We start from the raw sequence: 18,497 nt of genomic DNA on the forward strand, positions 1-18,497 counted from the left end.
TCCTAGGTAGTTCTTGCCTACTCTGAATTCATAAACATTTTCCCTTATAATTTCTTCTTAAAGTTTTATACTTCTAGGCTTTCATATTTAGGTTCATAGATCCCTTCAAGTTATTTTCATGTATGGAAAAAAAGGGTTGAGGTTAATTTTTTATGTATGGATACCAGGTGTTCTAGTGCCATTTGCTGAAAACACTCTCTCTTCCTCGGCTCTTGAATTGAGTTTATATTCTATAAAATGCTAATGTTAAATAATCTTTCAAAACTCAGTGGACCATATATGTGTGGTTCTATTTCTAGATTCTCTGTTTTATTCCAATGATCTATATGTCTTTCCTTACACCAACACTGCCTTGATTACTGTAGCTTTAGAAAAAGTCTTAAAATTAGGTACTAAATGTCTTCCAATGCTGTTTTTTTTTTTTAACTTTTCTAGGTCCTTTGTACTCCTACATAACTTTTAAATTTCAATATCCAAATTTTCATTTATAGAAAGTATACACAGACTTGAATTTTTTTATATGCTTTGTGTTTTCTAATCCTGCTAAATTCAAATACAAGTTCTAGGGACTCCTAGAGATTTCTTAGTATTTTCTCTGTAGATGATCATTTCATCTACATATAAAAATTTTGCTTCTACTTTGCCAATCCTATCCCAATTGTGTCATTTTATTGCCAGACTATTTTGGTGAGGCCTAGGTTTCAAAGTTTAAAGGACAGATAAAGAGTAAGCATATCTGCCCTTATTCCCCACCTTAAGGAGAAAGCATTGTATCTTCTCCATTCATATAAGGCATTCTCGCTGGAAGTATGGAGTACATGTCTTTAATCTGTTGAGAAGGTTCTGTTCTACTTCTAGTCTCCTGATAGCTTTTACCATGAACAGCTGTAGAGTTTAGTCCAATATTTTTGTCCAACTAGAGACAGGATCATATGGCTTTTTCCTTTCCTCTGTTAAAATGATGACTTTTGGGGTGGATCTTTCAATGTTGAACCAACACTGCCATCCCTATAACAAAACCACTTTCTACATACTGCCAGATCTGACTTCTAATTGTTTTGTTAAACAAATTTCTATCTATGTTCATACTTTTTTACTTCTATTATCTTCATCCAGTTTTAGGATAAGCACAATATTGAGTTCCTAAAATGAGGGGAGAAGTGTTCCTTCTTTTTTCTGCTTTAATTGTTTTATAATTAATTGTAATTAATTGTAATTTTCAGTTAAAATGTATATGATCCTGCTGTTGTCATATAGGTAGGTTTTCAAGCTAGGAATATACTTTCTTTAATAGGTGCTATTCAAATTTTATATTTCCTCCAGAGTTAGTTTCATTAATTTGTCTTCCAAGGTACTTCTTAGAAATTGTCAAATTTATTTCAAAGCAGAGTTTTGAAATATGCTTTCTATATCCTTTTAAATTCTGTAAAATCTGTGGTAATGTCTCCTAGATCTTGATATTGTAATTTAAAAAATATATAATTGATATTGTGTAACAGGAAGAAAAGGTCTAAAGAATCAGGGGACATGGGAGGGGTAGGGCAAAGGAAAAAAGGGAAAAGAAAAAATATGAGAAAAGGAAAAAAATGGAAACAAAGTCTTTGCGAATAGGGAAGGGTGGAGGGGGTGAAGGGAGGGCAAGGGAAGGGTGAAAAAAAAAAGAACTAAGAAACTTATGTAATGGTACAAGATCCCAATGATGAATGTAACTGTATTTTACACCTAAAATGTGCCAAGAAACTTAATGGGGTAAAAAAAAGTGGAAGAGGAAGATGAATAGGGAGGTCATAGGAAAATGTGACTACACCAAGAAGAAATAACATTGCAGGCTTTGAAGACAAGAAGCGGCTTCTGTTGTCTGGATAATGCAAGGAACCAGATTTTGTTTTAGAATTTCCCAAAAGGAATGCAGCCTTCTCAACACATTGTTTTTAGCCCTGATGGGCTCATGCTATAGTTCTGAACAGCAAGATGATGCATTTCTGTTATTTTGAGCAATTTAATTTATTATAGTGGTTATTAGATACCAATATATTCTGCATCCAAAAAGTTGTAAATTCATTTGGATATTTTGATCTATCATTGGGAAAATTAAAAGAAGCTACATGAATGACTAGATACCTTTATTGTATTTGTAGTATATGTGTTCAGTGTCATTAATATATCATGTTTCTGTATTTATAGATTAAGGCACTAAAAAAACTAATAAAACTTTCATGTCAATGTTAAAAAAAAGTGATTGACTCAGAATTGGAATCTAGAAGAAGACAGGTCTTGGGTAAAGGAAGCTGTGAGGACAAGCAGTCTTAATTCAAGAGGGCAAAAGGGAGTTTTCATCTTTGGGGAGAATTGGGTTTAAGAGGTAATACAGTCAGATTTAAGAAGGATGCAAAGGTGTGTGAAGTCTTAGAATGAACAGGGAAAGTTTTTATAGAGAAATAAGGGCTCTGTGTGTCACTGTTGAAAGAGTTATGGGGTGAGGAAGATGCTGTGCTTGCCTCCAAGAAGATCAACAGAGATACTCATTTAGTCAGCCGATATGTAAGAGCCTACTATGTGCCAGAAGACACTGATCTGGGAACTGAAGACCCAATAGTGAGTACAAACTGAAGTCTGGGTCCTCAAAGAAATTGCATTCCAGTGGGTAGACATGCTAACAAATAAATTATGTATCCATTTAAAGAGGTATGATAGCTTCTCCACCTCATGAGTTGACAATTTACTTCATTTTAAGTTCCTACAAAGCTACGAAAGAATTAAAAATGGGGGAGATTTTCCATTCAGTGAAGCATGACAACTATGTGGAGGTGGGCAGTAGATAACTGTGGAGAAGGGATGATGCTTGAGATGAGTCTTGAAAGGAAGGAGAGCTGGTTTCCACCCTGTGAGTCACGTAGGTAAGGGCAGGCTGGGGGGTGGGGGTGGGGCAGTGTGAGTAACTGCTTGGAGACTGGCAGGAAACCGAGATGGGAATGGGCAGATGAATCATAGGAGAGGAAACAGCAGCGTGAGGATGAGGACATGGGAGGATAGATGATGATAGGAGTGTGCATTTCGGGTGGGAGCCAAGGATGTCAGGAATGAAAAGCTCTGTGGGATTAAGTGACCCCAAAGTTCTGAAAGTGTCTGGCTTGGAGTTCTGTTTGTCTTGGCACAAGAGAGTCACTGGTGGGTGCTTCAGTCTGTGGCTGAGCCTCATCATCAGGCTTGGTCAGACTTCCAGAATGGATGCCTGGTGAAAGTACACTGTGCCTGTTGAGCTTGGTCCAGCGTGGCTGGAAGTACAGGGATGAAGTGATACTCAGGCGTGATGGAAGCTTATGGGAAGTGAAAGACTCCACTGGGTCTTGTGGGTGCAGAGTTACAAGGAGCCATCTGAGCAGACACTGCTTCGGGCCTCACAAGGGCCACATCACCACAAGTGAGGCAGAGGGTCTGCATTTCCTTAGAGGTCGGGTTTTCATCCAAGACTAAGAGGTCAGAACCAATGAAGTCTTAGGTCCTTTTCAAACTCTAAAATTCCAAGAATCTGTCAGTGCAACTTCTTGAGATCAAGAAAAGTGCTTTTCTTATAACTTTTTAAATATTACTTTGGATCAATTCCCTTCTCAAAACAACAAAACAACCTTTAGTAGACTGCTCAGCACATAATAGAAATATAATCAATATATAATTAAGTGATTTTCATCATGACAGGATATTTTTATTCTTCACATTAAAAAAGTAGCTGTTATAAATTCTTTGTGCAAATCCTACAAACTGTGTTTATATTATCATTTTTTCTCCTTTTTTTCTTTGATTTTCTGACTACAAAAGCTTCCAAGTTTTACTCTTTGTGGTTTTTAGCTGGCAGCCCACATGTGAATTAACTCACATCAAAAGAACTGGGTCTTAAAAACAGCAGAGATGGGGGTAAATAAATATTTTTATAATGCTTTTCAAATTTAGGAATTTTCACTGCCCTGAATTCTGTTATTATTTTGTACAAATATTAGCACACCAACAGAAAACTAGGGACATGATAAAATGTCAAATAAATCAAGTTTTAAAATTATCTGCATGTGTGTTTTAAATCTTTGAGATTGGGAAGGATGTCTCCCAGTTATTTTCTCAGATCAGTAAATTTTAGTTGATTTCTTCTTTCTTTTTAACACTCTTCCCTGATATTTGGGGAATATGTTCCAGCCCCCCCACAGTGGATGCTTGAAAGAAGGACAGAGCGAAGCATATATATAGTTTTCTATACTCAAATGCGTATGATAGAATTTATTTTATAAAGTAGCCCTAATAAAAGAGTCACAACAAATAAAAATATAATAAAGCAATTATGAAAATATAGTGTATTAAAATTTCAAGCATCACTAGTCTTGTGCATTAAGTAAAATAAGGCTATTTGAACACAAGCACTGTCAGTCTGATAACTGAGAAGGCTATGAAATAACTAACGGGTAGGTACAGTGTGAATACATTGGACAAAGGAATAATTTACATCTCGAGCAGTATGGAGCAGACTGTGTGCAGTTTGACCACACTACTCAGTAAGACACACAATTTTTAAAAAATTCTTTTATTGGTACATTTTAGGTATACAACACAATTACATTTCTCATTGGGAATTGTACCTTTATATAATGGATCTTGGTTCTTATTTTTTCCCCATTCCTAGCCCTCCCTTCATGCCCTCCACCCTTCCTTATTTACAAAGACTTTATTTCCATTTTTTCCATTTCTCATCATTTTACCTTTCCCTTCTTTCCTTTCCCCACCCCTTCCACTACCCCTACCCCTTTGGACCTTCTCTTCCCATTTTGCATTACTGATTATTCATTCTAATAATTGGTACATTTTAGGTATACAATATAATGACATTCATCATTGGAAATTTGCACCTTTACATAGTCTCTCTTGGTTCTTATTTTTCACCCTTGCCCAGCCCTCCCTTCAACCCCTCCATCCCTCCCTATTTACAAAGGTTTTGTTCCTATTTTTCCATTTTCTCATATTAATTCCATACCCTACTTTCCTTTCCCCTACCCCTCCCACTTCCTTCCCCTTTGCCCCTTTTCTTCCTAGTTCACATTACCTAGTATACATTTTAGTCCTTATTTAAAATCAGTTTCTCACACCAGAGAAACTATTCGGTATTTATACATGTGTGAAAAGACACACAATTTAAACACATGAATTCTTTATTTATAGAATTTTCCACGGAATATGTTTGGACTATAGTTGAAAGGTAACTGAAACAGTAGAAAGCAAAATTGTGGGTAACTAAGACTTAGCAAAACTGTAGATAAGGAGGAACTGTATTATTTCTCGCATTCTTTTCACCTGCTGTGATTTTGCCTGTATTAATGTTTACCATCTTTCATATCGAGAGTCTGTTGTGATCTCTCGGATATGATCTTCAATCCTTTGTCAGTAATATGTGAACTGACCAGACGAACTCAAATCCTGATTCATGGAGGCCCTTTGGATACTGTCATTTTACAGAAAACTCAACTACTGCTCTGTGATTGTGCTGCTATTTGTAATTATCCTTCGTGTACAATCTTTGAGCCAGTTCTCAATCCATGTAATAGCTCTTCTGTCCAAAACAATTTATATTAATTTTCAAGTGTGATTTGGCAAGGATCAAATATATACAGAGGTCTCCATGTTCCCTTCATCCAGTGATTTTTGTAATTAGAGTTTTTAAAAAGTAGAGGTGGGATGGGTGAGCAGAAATTCAACTTCACTGGTGTGGTGTGCCTGTGTCACCTCATCATCTAGTGAAAACTCATGTGCGGAAGTGCTGATGCAGCCACAAGTTTAGCAGTGATGATAAGCTGAGGAGTTTTCAATGGAACTGAAATGCCAGCTGTTCCTCACATCCCTCACATCGTATTACCTAATGAAGTGGCCTCCCTTTTTAGCAGCTCTAGCCAGGAATCTTTGAGTCATTTTATCCTCTTTTATCCTTTGATCAACATTTGATTTATGAGATGAAGCCAAATTTTGAGAGTCCATAAGATTCTCTCACTTGCACTCCGCCTGCCTCTCCTGCACGCACACAGTTATTAACACTCTCTCAGCCCAGAACTCATTTTTAGCTTGCTGAACCTCTGAGACTGTGCTTTCTCTGGTATAAAGGTAGTCACTTGGCTGCTTCGGATTTTGAAAGTCAGCTGCTCAAGTTGACCCTGGTGCCATGGTTTAGCCCTCATTACTCAGGAACTTTATGTTTTTAAATGAAGCTGCACTGGAGTGTTGACTCATATTGCCTCTCATTTTCTGAAAGCAAATATAGCTATCTAGAATTCATTGAATTTTTTAAGTCTGAAGTCATTTCATCTCAATAAAAATTGAGCAGATTTTGTCTGTGGTGGAAAGGGGAATTGGTAAGCAGGGAAAGAAATTGTGCAGCTCTTGCCTGTGTGGCCTGGGAACCATTTTAACACTTCTACCCAATCTTGCGCAATTTTAAAAGACAGTTTTAGCCTGGTTCCCCATATTCTGCCTTTTTTGTTGTTGTTTTGCAAATCACCCTATGCAAAAATCAGTGTTGACCTTAAGTGATTTTAAGTTATGTGTACAGTTCCTTGTATACACTTGAATGTGTCTCTTCTCAAATGAAAATAGTCACTGGTGTTTCATTTTGCCTTGTTTTTAAAGTACTTTGGTCTTGCTTTGCTGTACGAACTTTGCACTGTACAACCTTCTCAAATCTCTGCACCCAAATGAATTTTATAATATTTGACCTTTTAATCTAACAAATCAGACTCATCTGTAATTAAATTAAACTTTTCATGGGATGAACCCGACTGTGAAATGTCATCTTATCTTTAGCAGCAGAAGTCGAAGCAGAAACATCAGACACTGTAGACAAGAAAGAGTCAAAACAGATCATTAACACCAGACAAAATTCCTTTAGACAGTTTTACAATGTCTTCATGCTTAGCTGTTGAAAATAAGCTGTCAAAACTATGTTGCTGCCTGTTCAAAGAATACAAAGTAATATACTAAACATATTTGCTTTGGAGAATGTCTGGCGCAGCTTTGCTAAAGATGAACAACTTCACATGGGCATTTGAATGCTGGAGTCAATGGAATTGCTGTTTCTGAGACAAGAACACTACAGATGGACGTGCTGTATATGCATACAAAGGTTGTCCTTTGTTAATAAAAGCTGATGGAAAATGAGGAAGAACCAATTAGAATAAATGAAATGAAAAACAGCATTAGAAGATACCATTTAGCAGTAAACACTAAAATATGTCTTAAATCACTTTTAATATTTGAAAATGTATTTAAACTCTTAATTAAAATTCTTTCAAAACTTGTTAATGATGAATAAAGCTCAGTCCTAATTTTCAAACTTCAAACATAACTGCTGTCATATTCTAGGCTTCAGAAGTAATTTAAACAGATACAGTAAAGCTAGCAAGAAACCTAAATGAAATTTGCTACAATTTTATCCCATTTGTTCTGTTTTCTGAGTTATCAATTTGCAAAAGTTCTTGTTGTAGGAAGTAACAAATATTCTGTGAGATCAGGCAGGAGCTGTTGGTGCCCCATTCCTGTGAAGAGTAGAAGAAAGAGTGTATACAATGCATGTAACACTATGACTGGTCCATCGTAGGTGCTTAATAAATGCCTTTCTCAGGAACCCTTCTCCATTGTTGGTGGGAATGTAGATTGGTACAACCACTGTGGAAATCAGTATGGTGATACCTCAAAGAACTAGGACTACAGGTCCCATTTGACCCACCTATTCCCCTACTGGGAATCTTCCCCAAAGAATTAAAAGAATCATACCACAGCGACATATGTGCACCTAAGTTTATAGCGGCACAATTTGTAATAGCTAAAGCTTGGAAACAGCCCAAATGCCCATCGACTGGAAACTGGATAAGGAAGATGTGGCTTTTTTTTTTTATAAAATAGAGTACTACTCAGCCATAAAGAATGAGAAACTAGAGGCATTTATAGCTAAATGGATGCATATTGAGGCCATACTCTTAAGTGAAATAAATAGGACACACATGTGTAAATACCGAATAGTTTCTCTAGCATGAGAAATTGAAAGTATAAATAAGGGTGAAAATGATTAAAATGAATAATTGATAATTTGAAATAAGAAAGGGGAAAGGGAAGAAGGGAAAGAAAAAAATTATGAGAAAAAAAGAAATGGAATCAAACTCTGTGTAGATAGGGAAGGGTGGAGGGGGTGAAGGGTGCACAGGTAATGGGAGAAAAAATAAAAACTAAGATGCATCATGTTCTGGTACAAACACCCAATGATAAATGTAAATGTATTTTATACCTAAAATGTACCAATAAATACATATATTTTTTTAAAAATGAAAATAAATAAATAAATAAATGCCTTTCTCATTCATGCAAACTGTGACCAAGTGCTGATTTTCATGTATGATGATTTGACATCTGCAACCTCAATCTTGCCAAGCTGGATAAGTATTTTCCTTGACAAAGTTTAAAAGAGCGCAAAATACTCAGAGCAGACATGGGTGGTTCTCACTATTTCTCTTTAAAGACAAGGAATAAATTGGAGAGACCTTTGTAGTTAAGTAAACCTATATAAGGGACTTTTCTGAGCTTTCGTTTTATCACCATTTACTTCATAGTGCTTTTGATGAGAGTCAAATGAAATCATGTTCATAAAATGTACATCAAATTGGCCAATTCAAAGCAAGTATTCATTAAATGTTATTTTCCTATCCTTTGAGGAACACAGTTGTCAAGAGCTACCAATAGTGTCAAAGTATTACCTGAGAAGGTAGGAGCAACAACTACATCAACCAAATGGCACAACTCTGGATAGTGAAGCCAGTGACAGCAAAGTTATTGGGGAGCCCGGGTCATACTCTAAATATGCAATGAGCCCAGGTTTATAGCAGCAAACCTAATCTCAGATTAGTTCCTAATAATGCTGCTTTGGCTGTAGGGTCCAAAGAGAGCATTAGTGGTATTCAAAGTGGAGCGTAAATATTATAATCACCTGGATACCCTGTTAAGCCTGCAAAGGCTCATGTCCTATCCTTTGTCTATGAATCTAGGTCTTTATTAGCTCTCTTGGTGCTTCTAATATTTATTTATGGATTGGTAATATATTTGCCATAGATATGGCTGAGTTCCCTCCTCTGACTTCAGCCACATCTGAATAAAGGGTCTCAGTGTGCCCTCCAATTTTCGAACAGCAGTGTCTCCAACTTCTCCCTTAGGTCTTCTCTGATGCCAAAGACTGTGGTCAGAATTTCAGCAGGAAAAGTACAAGGCAATGAATCAATGCTTCCTCTCCATCTCAGGTGGACAATTCTAGGAGGCGTTCTGTGGACTTCTCACGAGGTCCCAGTGGAATAATCCATCCTTCCTAGTAGCAATCCTGAAAACACACTTACATCGGACACTTCACCCCATGCAGACCTATTCATTCTACCCTTGCAAACTTCTATTTTCTGGAATCATCTTCCAAATGAACTCTTGCACACAAGTTTTTACCCCACATACTGCCTTTGAGACAACACAAAGTAAGGTAATGTAGTCATAGAAAACGTGTTCAGGAGAAAAGAGATGTTCAGCTTTCAGGCAGACACCTTATAGCACATTCAATAAGAGAGTGAATGAAATAGGTGATATTCAGAAGGACAAGGGGGATTTTGTTTCTAGAGTTGTAGCCAGAACCATACAGTGTTGAAAAAGAAAGCAGGCACAAAACTGGGCCAAGTCTGAATAGTCTGTTTGAGTAGATGACAGGTCAGGTCCAAGATACACAAATGCCAATAAGAGCAAAGGCGTGCCAACATTGAGTAGTTGGAGAACACTGGTATTATGTTGTTAGAGAATCCTAACAACTATGCCCCTGCAACAAAAATGTCCTCAGTTAGTGAACAGTAAAATATTAACCTTTCCTAAAAAGAGACTTAACCTTTACCTTTGATACCTGAAGGTAATTTTTAATCCTTCAAACTGTCTTCACCTGTTTACCTGGAGGCTTTCTCTATCATCTATGAAAGCACTGTGATTTACGGTGCAGAGACTTTGGCAATGTGTTAACTTTGGCCTCTGAAATGGCTGGAGTCTAAAGTCAGTCATGTAGGTAGCCAATCATTCATGTGACCAAGCCCTAAGAAAACTCAGGACAAGAAGCCTGGGGTGAACAACAGTTGGCAATACTCCATGTTTAATGCCATATGTCATTTTTTATTTTATGAAAAATAAAACAAAATTTCATAATAATAAGAGAATAACAATAGTTAATATACTGTGCCTTATCTTCGGAGCAGTTACTAAGAGTACAAGACATAGACAAAAGATTCTTACAAAGAAGGAACAGATAAATATTAGCACAGAGCTTGCTTCTCAATGAACTAAGAGGAACTAGTAATATAACTATATTTCCAAAACTGATATACAAATTTATTGCAATCCCACTCAAAATACCAGTGGCATTCTCACAGATCTAGAGCAAACAATCCTAAAATTCATATGGAACTAGAAGAGACCCAAAATACAAAAAACTATCCTGAAAAGCAGGTGACATCAGAATCCCAGAGTTGAAGTTATACTGTACTGTAAAGCTATGATGATTAAAATAGCATTGTATTGGCATGAAAACAGGCATGTTCATCAATGGAATGACATGGAAGAAGCAGAAATAACCCCAGGCACATATAGCTATTTGACAATGGACAAAGGGATCAAAAACATACACTGGAGGGAGATACCTCTTTAATAAATGGAGCTGGGAAAATTGGATATCCACATGGCATTTCTGAGAAATATTCACTGCCTGCACTACTCCTCTGACAGAGAACAAATGTAAGTTCCATACCTTGATGTCTCCTGGCCTTACCTTATGCTTCTGTTTCTTTTCCTGAAATAATCCATCATGGAATATAATGATTTTTCTGAATACTGAGCGACTCCTTGAACTTGTGTTGGTGTCAGAAGTGAGGGTAATCATGAGGAGTCTCAAATCTTTCAGTTAATATCTGTAAGATCAGAGACATGGAAGGCTTGCTAGCTGATTTCAAAAAAAAGAAAAAGCAATTAATGACTAATATTTAGCCACCACCTTATGTATTATAAGATAGAAGTGTCCCATGACTTTTTTAAAAAATGGGTGCCATATCCTATAAACCAGAATTCAGATCATGAATAGACTAATTCTAGTGGAACAGTCCTGATTTCAGTAAAATTAGCTAGTGGCTAAATTAATATGATCTTGCTTTTTGAACCTTGATAACAATTCTATTTTAGCAAGCATTATCACCATATCTCTCCCTAAAGGCATGATTGGAATTGAGGCTACATTGGATTAGTTATGTCCAATTTTTCACAAAGATGCTGATTGCCATCTCACAACCTAGAGAAGATTGGTTTTACAGTTATATTTATATAATTGGTTTTATGAATGTATTTAAATACAGTGCAGATTCCTTCCCTGTCCCATTAAGCTGAGAAGTCTTGCTTGTGTTTAAATTTTTGTTCATCAGTCTGTCTAAAGAAAAAGCCTGAAGATCAATGCTCACTTTATATTTTTTGTCTTTCCTATATCAATTTCAGGAAAATGCCTTGCACATACAATGTTTTCTTATAATAAGGTTTAATGTTATGTTAAGTAAAGAGTCGCTCACATTTCTAATATTTTATCGATGATCTATACGGTGAAGTGCTTTTAAAAGTCACAGCAACAAGACAGTAACAAGTCAAAAAGCAAGCTAAATTTTACTTTTGAATTGTTTACTAAATAATACTAAGATGTAATTCAGGCTTGTCTTTAGTTATTCAAAACTACATAAAATGTAGGAATAGTGTGTATACATGATTAGTAGTGGTGTTTTATAAATTTGTTAGATTAAGATGGAAGAAAATGTATCATCAGTATAGATTTGTAAGTTATATCATGTAAAAGCTTTATGTAAAATTTAAAAAAAATCATTAGAAACTTACTCTTCTGTTACTAATTTTGAACTGTGCACTACGTAGGTATCCAAAAGTTGTAGATTAGGATTAAAAAAAAAAGCAAATAGAATTTGTTACATTTATCAGATTATTGTCTTCCTCTAACATACTAATTAAATGAATTAAAATTTGTATCTATAATTATTATTAAGTAATAATTAAAGCAAGGCTATGGTCTTTTCATAAATCAAAGATATACAATCCAAGTATATTTCTATTATCAAGCTTTTGTCTTTGGTAATTTCTCTTTACATTATGCAGTTTTTTTGTGTGTGGAGTTTAAAAAAGAGCCGAGTCATACATTTGAGAATACTATAGATTGCCAAGATTAAGGGAACGGTCAAACTAGGGTCCCGCCTACCTAATTTAATTTAGGGGTTCTAGACCTTCAGAGACCTTGCTGCTGGGATAGAAAGACATTTTAGAAAGATGGGATGGACTGGCAGCCCTTGGCTGAGTAATTTTTATTCTCTTTCCTGCCAACTGCAATAACATCCACTAGAAGTGATAAGAATACTGCTAAATTTGCTTTAATTAATGTCAGGTCTCTGAGTAATAAATCACCATTAATTCTTGAGTTAGGTTTTTGGAAATGGTCTAGTCTTTTTGGCTGTCACTGAAATTTGGCTGGGAAAGTTTCTTGCTTATAGAAACTTGTCTGGTTGATCATTTTCTTTACTGTTCTGTTTATGAAGATGAGATACCATGTTGCCAGCCCTTTGTATAGACTTACACTTATTACCCACATGATAATTCATTTTAGATATTTTAGCAATGCACATATACCTATACATTAATGAAGTTTTTGAGATGTGTCTCAGAGTTAAATTTCATATATAACGTGGGCTTTTTTAAAGTTTCCACAAATTTATTAAAATTGACATGTTTAATCTCTTCAATGAGCATCCATCCAGCTGCCTGCAATGAAGACAGATTTTAGTGTCTATTTCCAGATTTCAACTCGCAATAGCAATTGGAGAAGACAGAATATCAGATCTTTTCTCATCATCAAGTAATCAGTGAGAGAGTTCAAGTTGAGGTGAGATCATCATGTATTAACATGGGGTTTTTTAAAAAGGGAAAATACCCCTAATTATAGGAAATAATTGCACTTCCTAACTTCATTTTCAGCATTTTCTGATGGCAGTAGTGCTGTATACTTAAAGCCTGTACTTCCTTTGTATCCTCTCTGAATAATTTAGAGGTGTATTTTTGTGTTGTAAAAAAGGGCAGTGTGTATTTGGGCTGCAGTGGTGGTGGTGTGTGTTTGTGGGTGTGTGTGCATGTGTGTGTGTGTATGTGTGTGGTTGAGGTTCCTTTGGGTTTTAGGTATGTCTTTTCTTAATTCAATTGCTTTGAACTGGTTGGTCTGGTCTAGTCTGCCCTTGCATAGATTTCCTTAACTTAGGACCACTTTTGCAGAATAACTACTTGCTTCTGAGATTTCCTAGGGTTTCATTTTCAGCTCAGTTTTGATTTGGATTTCATGTCTCCACTGGGTGACTTTATTATTTTTTGTAGTTTGCACTGTCATATGCAAACAGGAAATAGACAGGTCAAATTCTGGTCTGGGCTGATCCTATAGAAATTTGATGTTTTGTGTACATATGCCTGCTTGATAGTTAACCATAGGTCATTTGAAATTTTGTTAAATGTAAAAGAGACAAAATAGCATTAGCAATCGATAAAGTCACCAATGTCATGAATCCTGGAGTCTTTCTTAATAGTTTTAATTTGTGTGTGGGTTCTTTAGGTTCTTGGAGAAATGTTGTCTGACCCAAGGTAACATAGAAACTGTTTTCTTAATGCATTATACTGCCACTCAATGAATGTGCTAAGCTACCACATTAGGAATCTGGCCAAACTACTGAGTTGATTTTTAATTAATTTTAGTCAGGGCAGGTGATGGGGGTAGCTAAAAGAGAACTGGGCTGAGAGTCAGAGATCCTGGCACTGACATCTGACACTCACCAGAAATAATTTACTGAACCTCATTTCCACATCCATTAATTCAGTGAGAGGTGGATGATTGGACTACAGGTTCCTCATGTCCTTTCCACTACTAAACATTCTATGAATCATTTTAAATGTTTATCTATAGCCAGTGCATTGCTTATCAATTTCCTTATTTAGTAAGAATCAGAAACAAAGTAAGGGTAAAAAAATTCAATTCATTTATTTTTTTGTTGTTCATACAACTTCTGGCAGTTGATGTTGGATTCGAAAAAGAATTAAAATGTTAATGAAAACAAAGACAGAAATTATTTATGGATTTGTGAATTGATGTAGTGTGTTAGTTAGCTTTCCATTATTATGACAAAATACCTGAGACAATCAGCTTAAAAGGAAAAAAGGTTTATTTTGGCTCAAGGCTTCAGAGGTTTCACTCCATGATCACCTGGTTGCATTGCATTAGGTTTGTAGTGGCACAGTCCATACTGGTAGAACATGTGGTGAAAGAGGCCTGTTCACCTTATTTTACCCAGAAAGCACAGAGATGAAAGAGCAAGGGTGGCAATATCCCCTTCATGCACACAATTCTAATAATTTCACTTCTTCCAACTAAACCCCAACTCTTACCCATTCTGTAACCTCCCAACATGGCCAGAGACTGAGGGCCAAGCCTTCAACACAGGGCCTTTGGGGACATTTCAGACCCTAACTACAACACATTGCATCTTTTAAGCTATCATGGACAAGTTAGAATTGAATGATTCTTTCATAGTATCTTTACTAAAGAAATTCATATTTTTCGATTTTCTTTGGCTACAATAATTTCTAAGTACTCTCTATGCAGTCATTACTTAAAATTCTCATGAAGCAACTAGCTTCTTAAAAGCTTTGAGCTTATTCATCCCTCAACTGTGATTATCAAAGCCTCATTTGCATCTAATCAAAAAGCACAACTATATCAATGTCTTGTTATACTTAAATGATTTTCTAGCTTCATTACAGCAGTGATTTTTGTGGGATAAGGGTGGAAACTATAGAAAAGAGAAGATTGAGGAGAACTGTGTAACATTCTTTAAGATATGAGTGGTATGGATTGTTTTAATTGCCTCCTCCTCACCCCACTGCAAAGGGAGGGATTCCATCCTGGGGTGGTGGGGTTGGCCAAATACCTAGCATCTGGTACAGGGGAGATGAGCCTCACATCAGTTTTTTACTCATATGTAATTACCGTGCAGGGGAGAAGGACACTGCTTCCTGCTCAGGATCACTCAGGACAGAGTGAACCATCAGGGGCTGGAGAGGCAGTGTCCCGATTACCCCAATTGGATGTGATTGACTTGGCTGAAATCCATAGGAAGGCAGCAAGCTAAAACCCACTACTCAGAGATAAACCGAAATTGTGTTGGACCCTTCACTAAGGAGAGTTATTTAGTGGGGGACCTTATTTACAGGAGCAGAGTAAGGAGTTGGAACAATTGAGCTTTTCCACTTTTAGCAGATGTTAAGCAGTAAAGTACATGCATATATGAGGTTTTTTTTTTTTATGCTAAAGCAAATTGATGAGTATTAGGCAGACCATATTTAAATAAAGCATAGGGAAGTTATATCATAGGAGATATGATTCTTTTGAAAACCTCTCAGAAGATTGAAGATTTAATGAGTGACATCAACATCCAGGAGAAATTTCTTATTTGGATAGAAAGAACTGGATGTATATTACGTACTTTCAGTTTTAAACTTTTATGATTCTTTATCATCTGATTGATTAATACTGCTTATTTTTCTCATGGACTTTAAAAATATCTTTCTCTGTTTTTAATTTTTATTTTTGTTCCAAAGCTTTTCTGCCTAGATAATCTACGCTCTTTCTACATTATACAAGCCTAAACTTGGCATTGCTAGTGTTTGTTTTCCTTAGCTTTCACAGTGCTAATTTGTATTTATAATTTTAGGTTTGCTCAGCCCTTTTGTGTATAAGAAAATGCTGTGTAAATGGTAATTCAATAAATTGATTTGTAAATATTAGGTACATAAATTACAACCCCTTTTTTAATGAGAAGAACCTGTTCTAAATAATAGCATGGGGATGGAAATAATGCTATTGAAAGGCTATTTTTCAATTAATGCTACTGGGAGTTACAGTCCTTTAGGAGGGTTACAATGTACTTACAGTGATTTACTTGTCTCAGTTTGCCTGGTACTTTTTTTAAAGTACTGCATCCTGGGAAGACTGTTGGTCCTACACAAACCAGAATGATGTCACCCTACTTCTGATTCAGCAGGTCATAAAGAGATGAAAGGCGATTGTTATATTATTTTGTAGAAGTGCTCTATTTGTGACTCTATCTTTAGCCAGCAAAAGATTTCTGGGTGTGTAGTAGGTTTTCAAAAATATTTGGTGATGTAAGACTAAGAATATGCCTAAGAGGCAATACCTAATGAATTCAGAACTCACTGAAAGATCATCCAAAACTCCTAGGGATATGATATGAAATAGTGCTCTGATTTGAAGATATCCAGAAAAGTATACTGAATCAAAGGAAATGAATGAATGGTCCAAAATGTGAATGTGGGTTAGTTTGTAATGAATAATTGTTGAAACTACCAAGTTAAAAAGTGAAATGCTTGTTTATCATATTTCTCAAAGCATTATTTGTGACATTTTCAAACCTCTGAAATCACCAACTTCACCAAACCTTTGATGACAGTAACACATAACCACTTGAGTCTGATGCTGGAAGAAACCCACACTTGAGAAGGAACTCTGAGGCTACCTGCTGCAGTCTGGCCAGCAGAGGGCGTTGGTGCACCTACACAGAAAGCAGGGTCCACACTGGGGTGAATCCTCATGGTCAACAAGATGCCTCTCTGAAAGTGCTGAAAACTAAACACAGTGGGAAAATGTTTTATGCGGGAAAACACTGAAACCACTCTATACAAGCACAATGCCATTTTGCACAAGTCATGGTTAGCTCGTGAACAGTCTGTAACCCACAAATATATGCAGTGTCAGAATTTTACTTTAACCTAAAATAAAACAAGAAAATATTCCAGTAACCAATCATTCCTGAGGACCAGTACAATAACTATAAAACTAAAAAACACTATTCAAATTAAAAAATAGATTGTACAACATCTAAAGATGTGCCTAAAATTAATTACATTTCTAGTTTCTGATGATGACATCTAACATGTTTAGTCCCTTCAACCTTCCTGCACTATTTAAAACGTATTAGCCTGGTACAACATTTGAGTATGTGACCTACTTTTGGGTTACATATAAGATACCAATGTCACAGACTGATTAATTTAGGCATACATAGCTGGATAGATGGGAACCAGTTATTCTGGAATAAGTCTGTTTTTGTCTGCTCTTACCTATGACATCCTCCAGTTACATACTACCTATTAAATAACATATTATATTTGTCATCATTACCATCCTTTTAACCAATGACACAAACTTCTTACAAATATTAAAGAAAATCACCAAAGCTAAACTTGGCTATCTGACTTGTGTACCAATGTGTCAAATTGACCTACAAATATTAAATCGGAAAAAAATAAAAACAGAACATGTTGTTTTCCAAATAGCAAAAATGTTGTATATGTGTACAAGAAAGAAATATATCTCTAGATGGAGTTAGGCTTTTTTTAGTACTTTAATAAAGTACTTTCCTAATACATTAAGAAAGTGCAAGGAGAATCTTTGCAAATGAGAACATAATGGTGCATGGAGGGAGAGTCTGGACTGCTGAGAGACATTTCATTTCCTCTGGTGAACAGGAAGAGGAAGATGAAGTCTCTGGTGACTCCTCCCAACCTGCCTGCAGCAGTGTGACATTGTTGGATGCCTTTTCTAACTTTCATTTTTACCAAGATAGTGACAGCTGTTTGGCTTCTCCCACTGGACCCTGCAGTCATTTGTTACCCCACAACAAAATATGGTTGATCACAGTTAGGGAAAATGGGTTCTGTGACTTGGCATTTATATTCTGCCCGAGTTATGCTGGGCTCCATTATCAGAAAATGAAACAAAAACAAAAAATCACACATGAACACACAAATCTCTTGCAGGAACCCCTGTCCCTGTCCCTAAAAGCAAAATGACAAATCCACAGCAAAGCTATTGGAGGTGTAAATTCACTTGAGAATGACATGCGTTTCACCCTCCATCAGGAACAGATCTTGCTCAAGCACCGTCACCTAACGGGCTGTTGGCTGGCCTTGACTACTGGAAACTCAAATCCAATGTGTTCTTTGGATTTGTTTATATCCATACATATGTTTAACAGAAATTGATTTTTTAAAGGAGACTTCTTAAAAGCAGCAACCAATAAAGCTCGAAAATGACTAAACAAATAGTTTAGAAAGCACTACTGCTTATTACATTAAGTGCCTAGAAACAGTGCTCAGCTGTAACTAAAATGAGATACTGGGATTTCTAACATATCTCTTCTGGTCACGAACAATGAAAAGGTGTTGACCCTGATTCATTCTGTCATTATTTATATTTTCATCCTACCTGATTTCCCTCTGCTTTCTTTTTTTTTTTATGTTCTCAGCCTCAGTGTAGT

At 36.1% G+C, this 18,497-nt stretch overlaps 1 long non-coding RNA gene and 1 other non-coding gene across 2 annotated transcripts; both read right to left on the bottom strand.

The window, feature by feature from the left end:
• Positions 1–4,361: 4,361 nt before the first annotated feature.
• Positions 4,362–16,809, bottom strand: LOC110348630 (uncharacterized). Its single transcript, XR_002393989.2, has 3 exons — positions 16,695–16,809; positions 10,856–10,994; positions 4,362–7,168 (listed from the first exon to the last, which is right to left on the bottom strand). It is a non-coding gene; the product is annotated as an uncharacterized LOC110348630 (long non-coding RNA).
• On the bottom strand, positions 12,951–13,027 carry LOC147830381 (small nucleolar RNA SNORD81). Its single transcript, XR_015439382.1, has one exon. It is a non-coding gene; the product is annotated as a small nucleolar RNA SNORD81 (small nucleolar RNA).
• Positions 16,810–18,497: the final 1,688 nt, after the last annotated feature.

Source organism: Heterocephalus glaber, unplaced genomic scaffold, assembly GCF_053883595.1.
Source record: "Heterocephalus glaber isolate CG9 unplaced genomic scaffold, H.glaber_assembly_v1.0 deba00000122, whole genome shotgun sequence".
NCBI classification, from domain to species: domain Eukaryota; kingdom Metazoa; phylum Chordata; class Mammalia; order Rodentia; family Bathyergidae; genus Heterocephalus; species Heterocephalus glaber.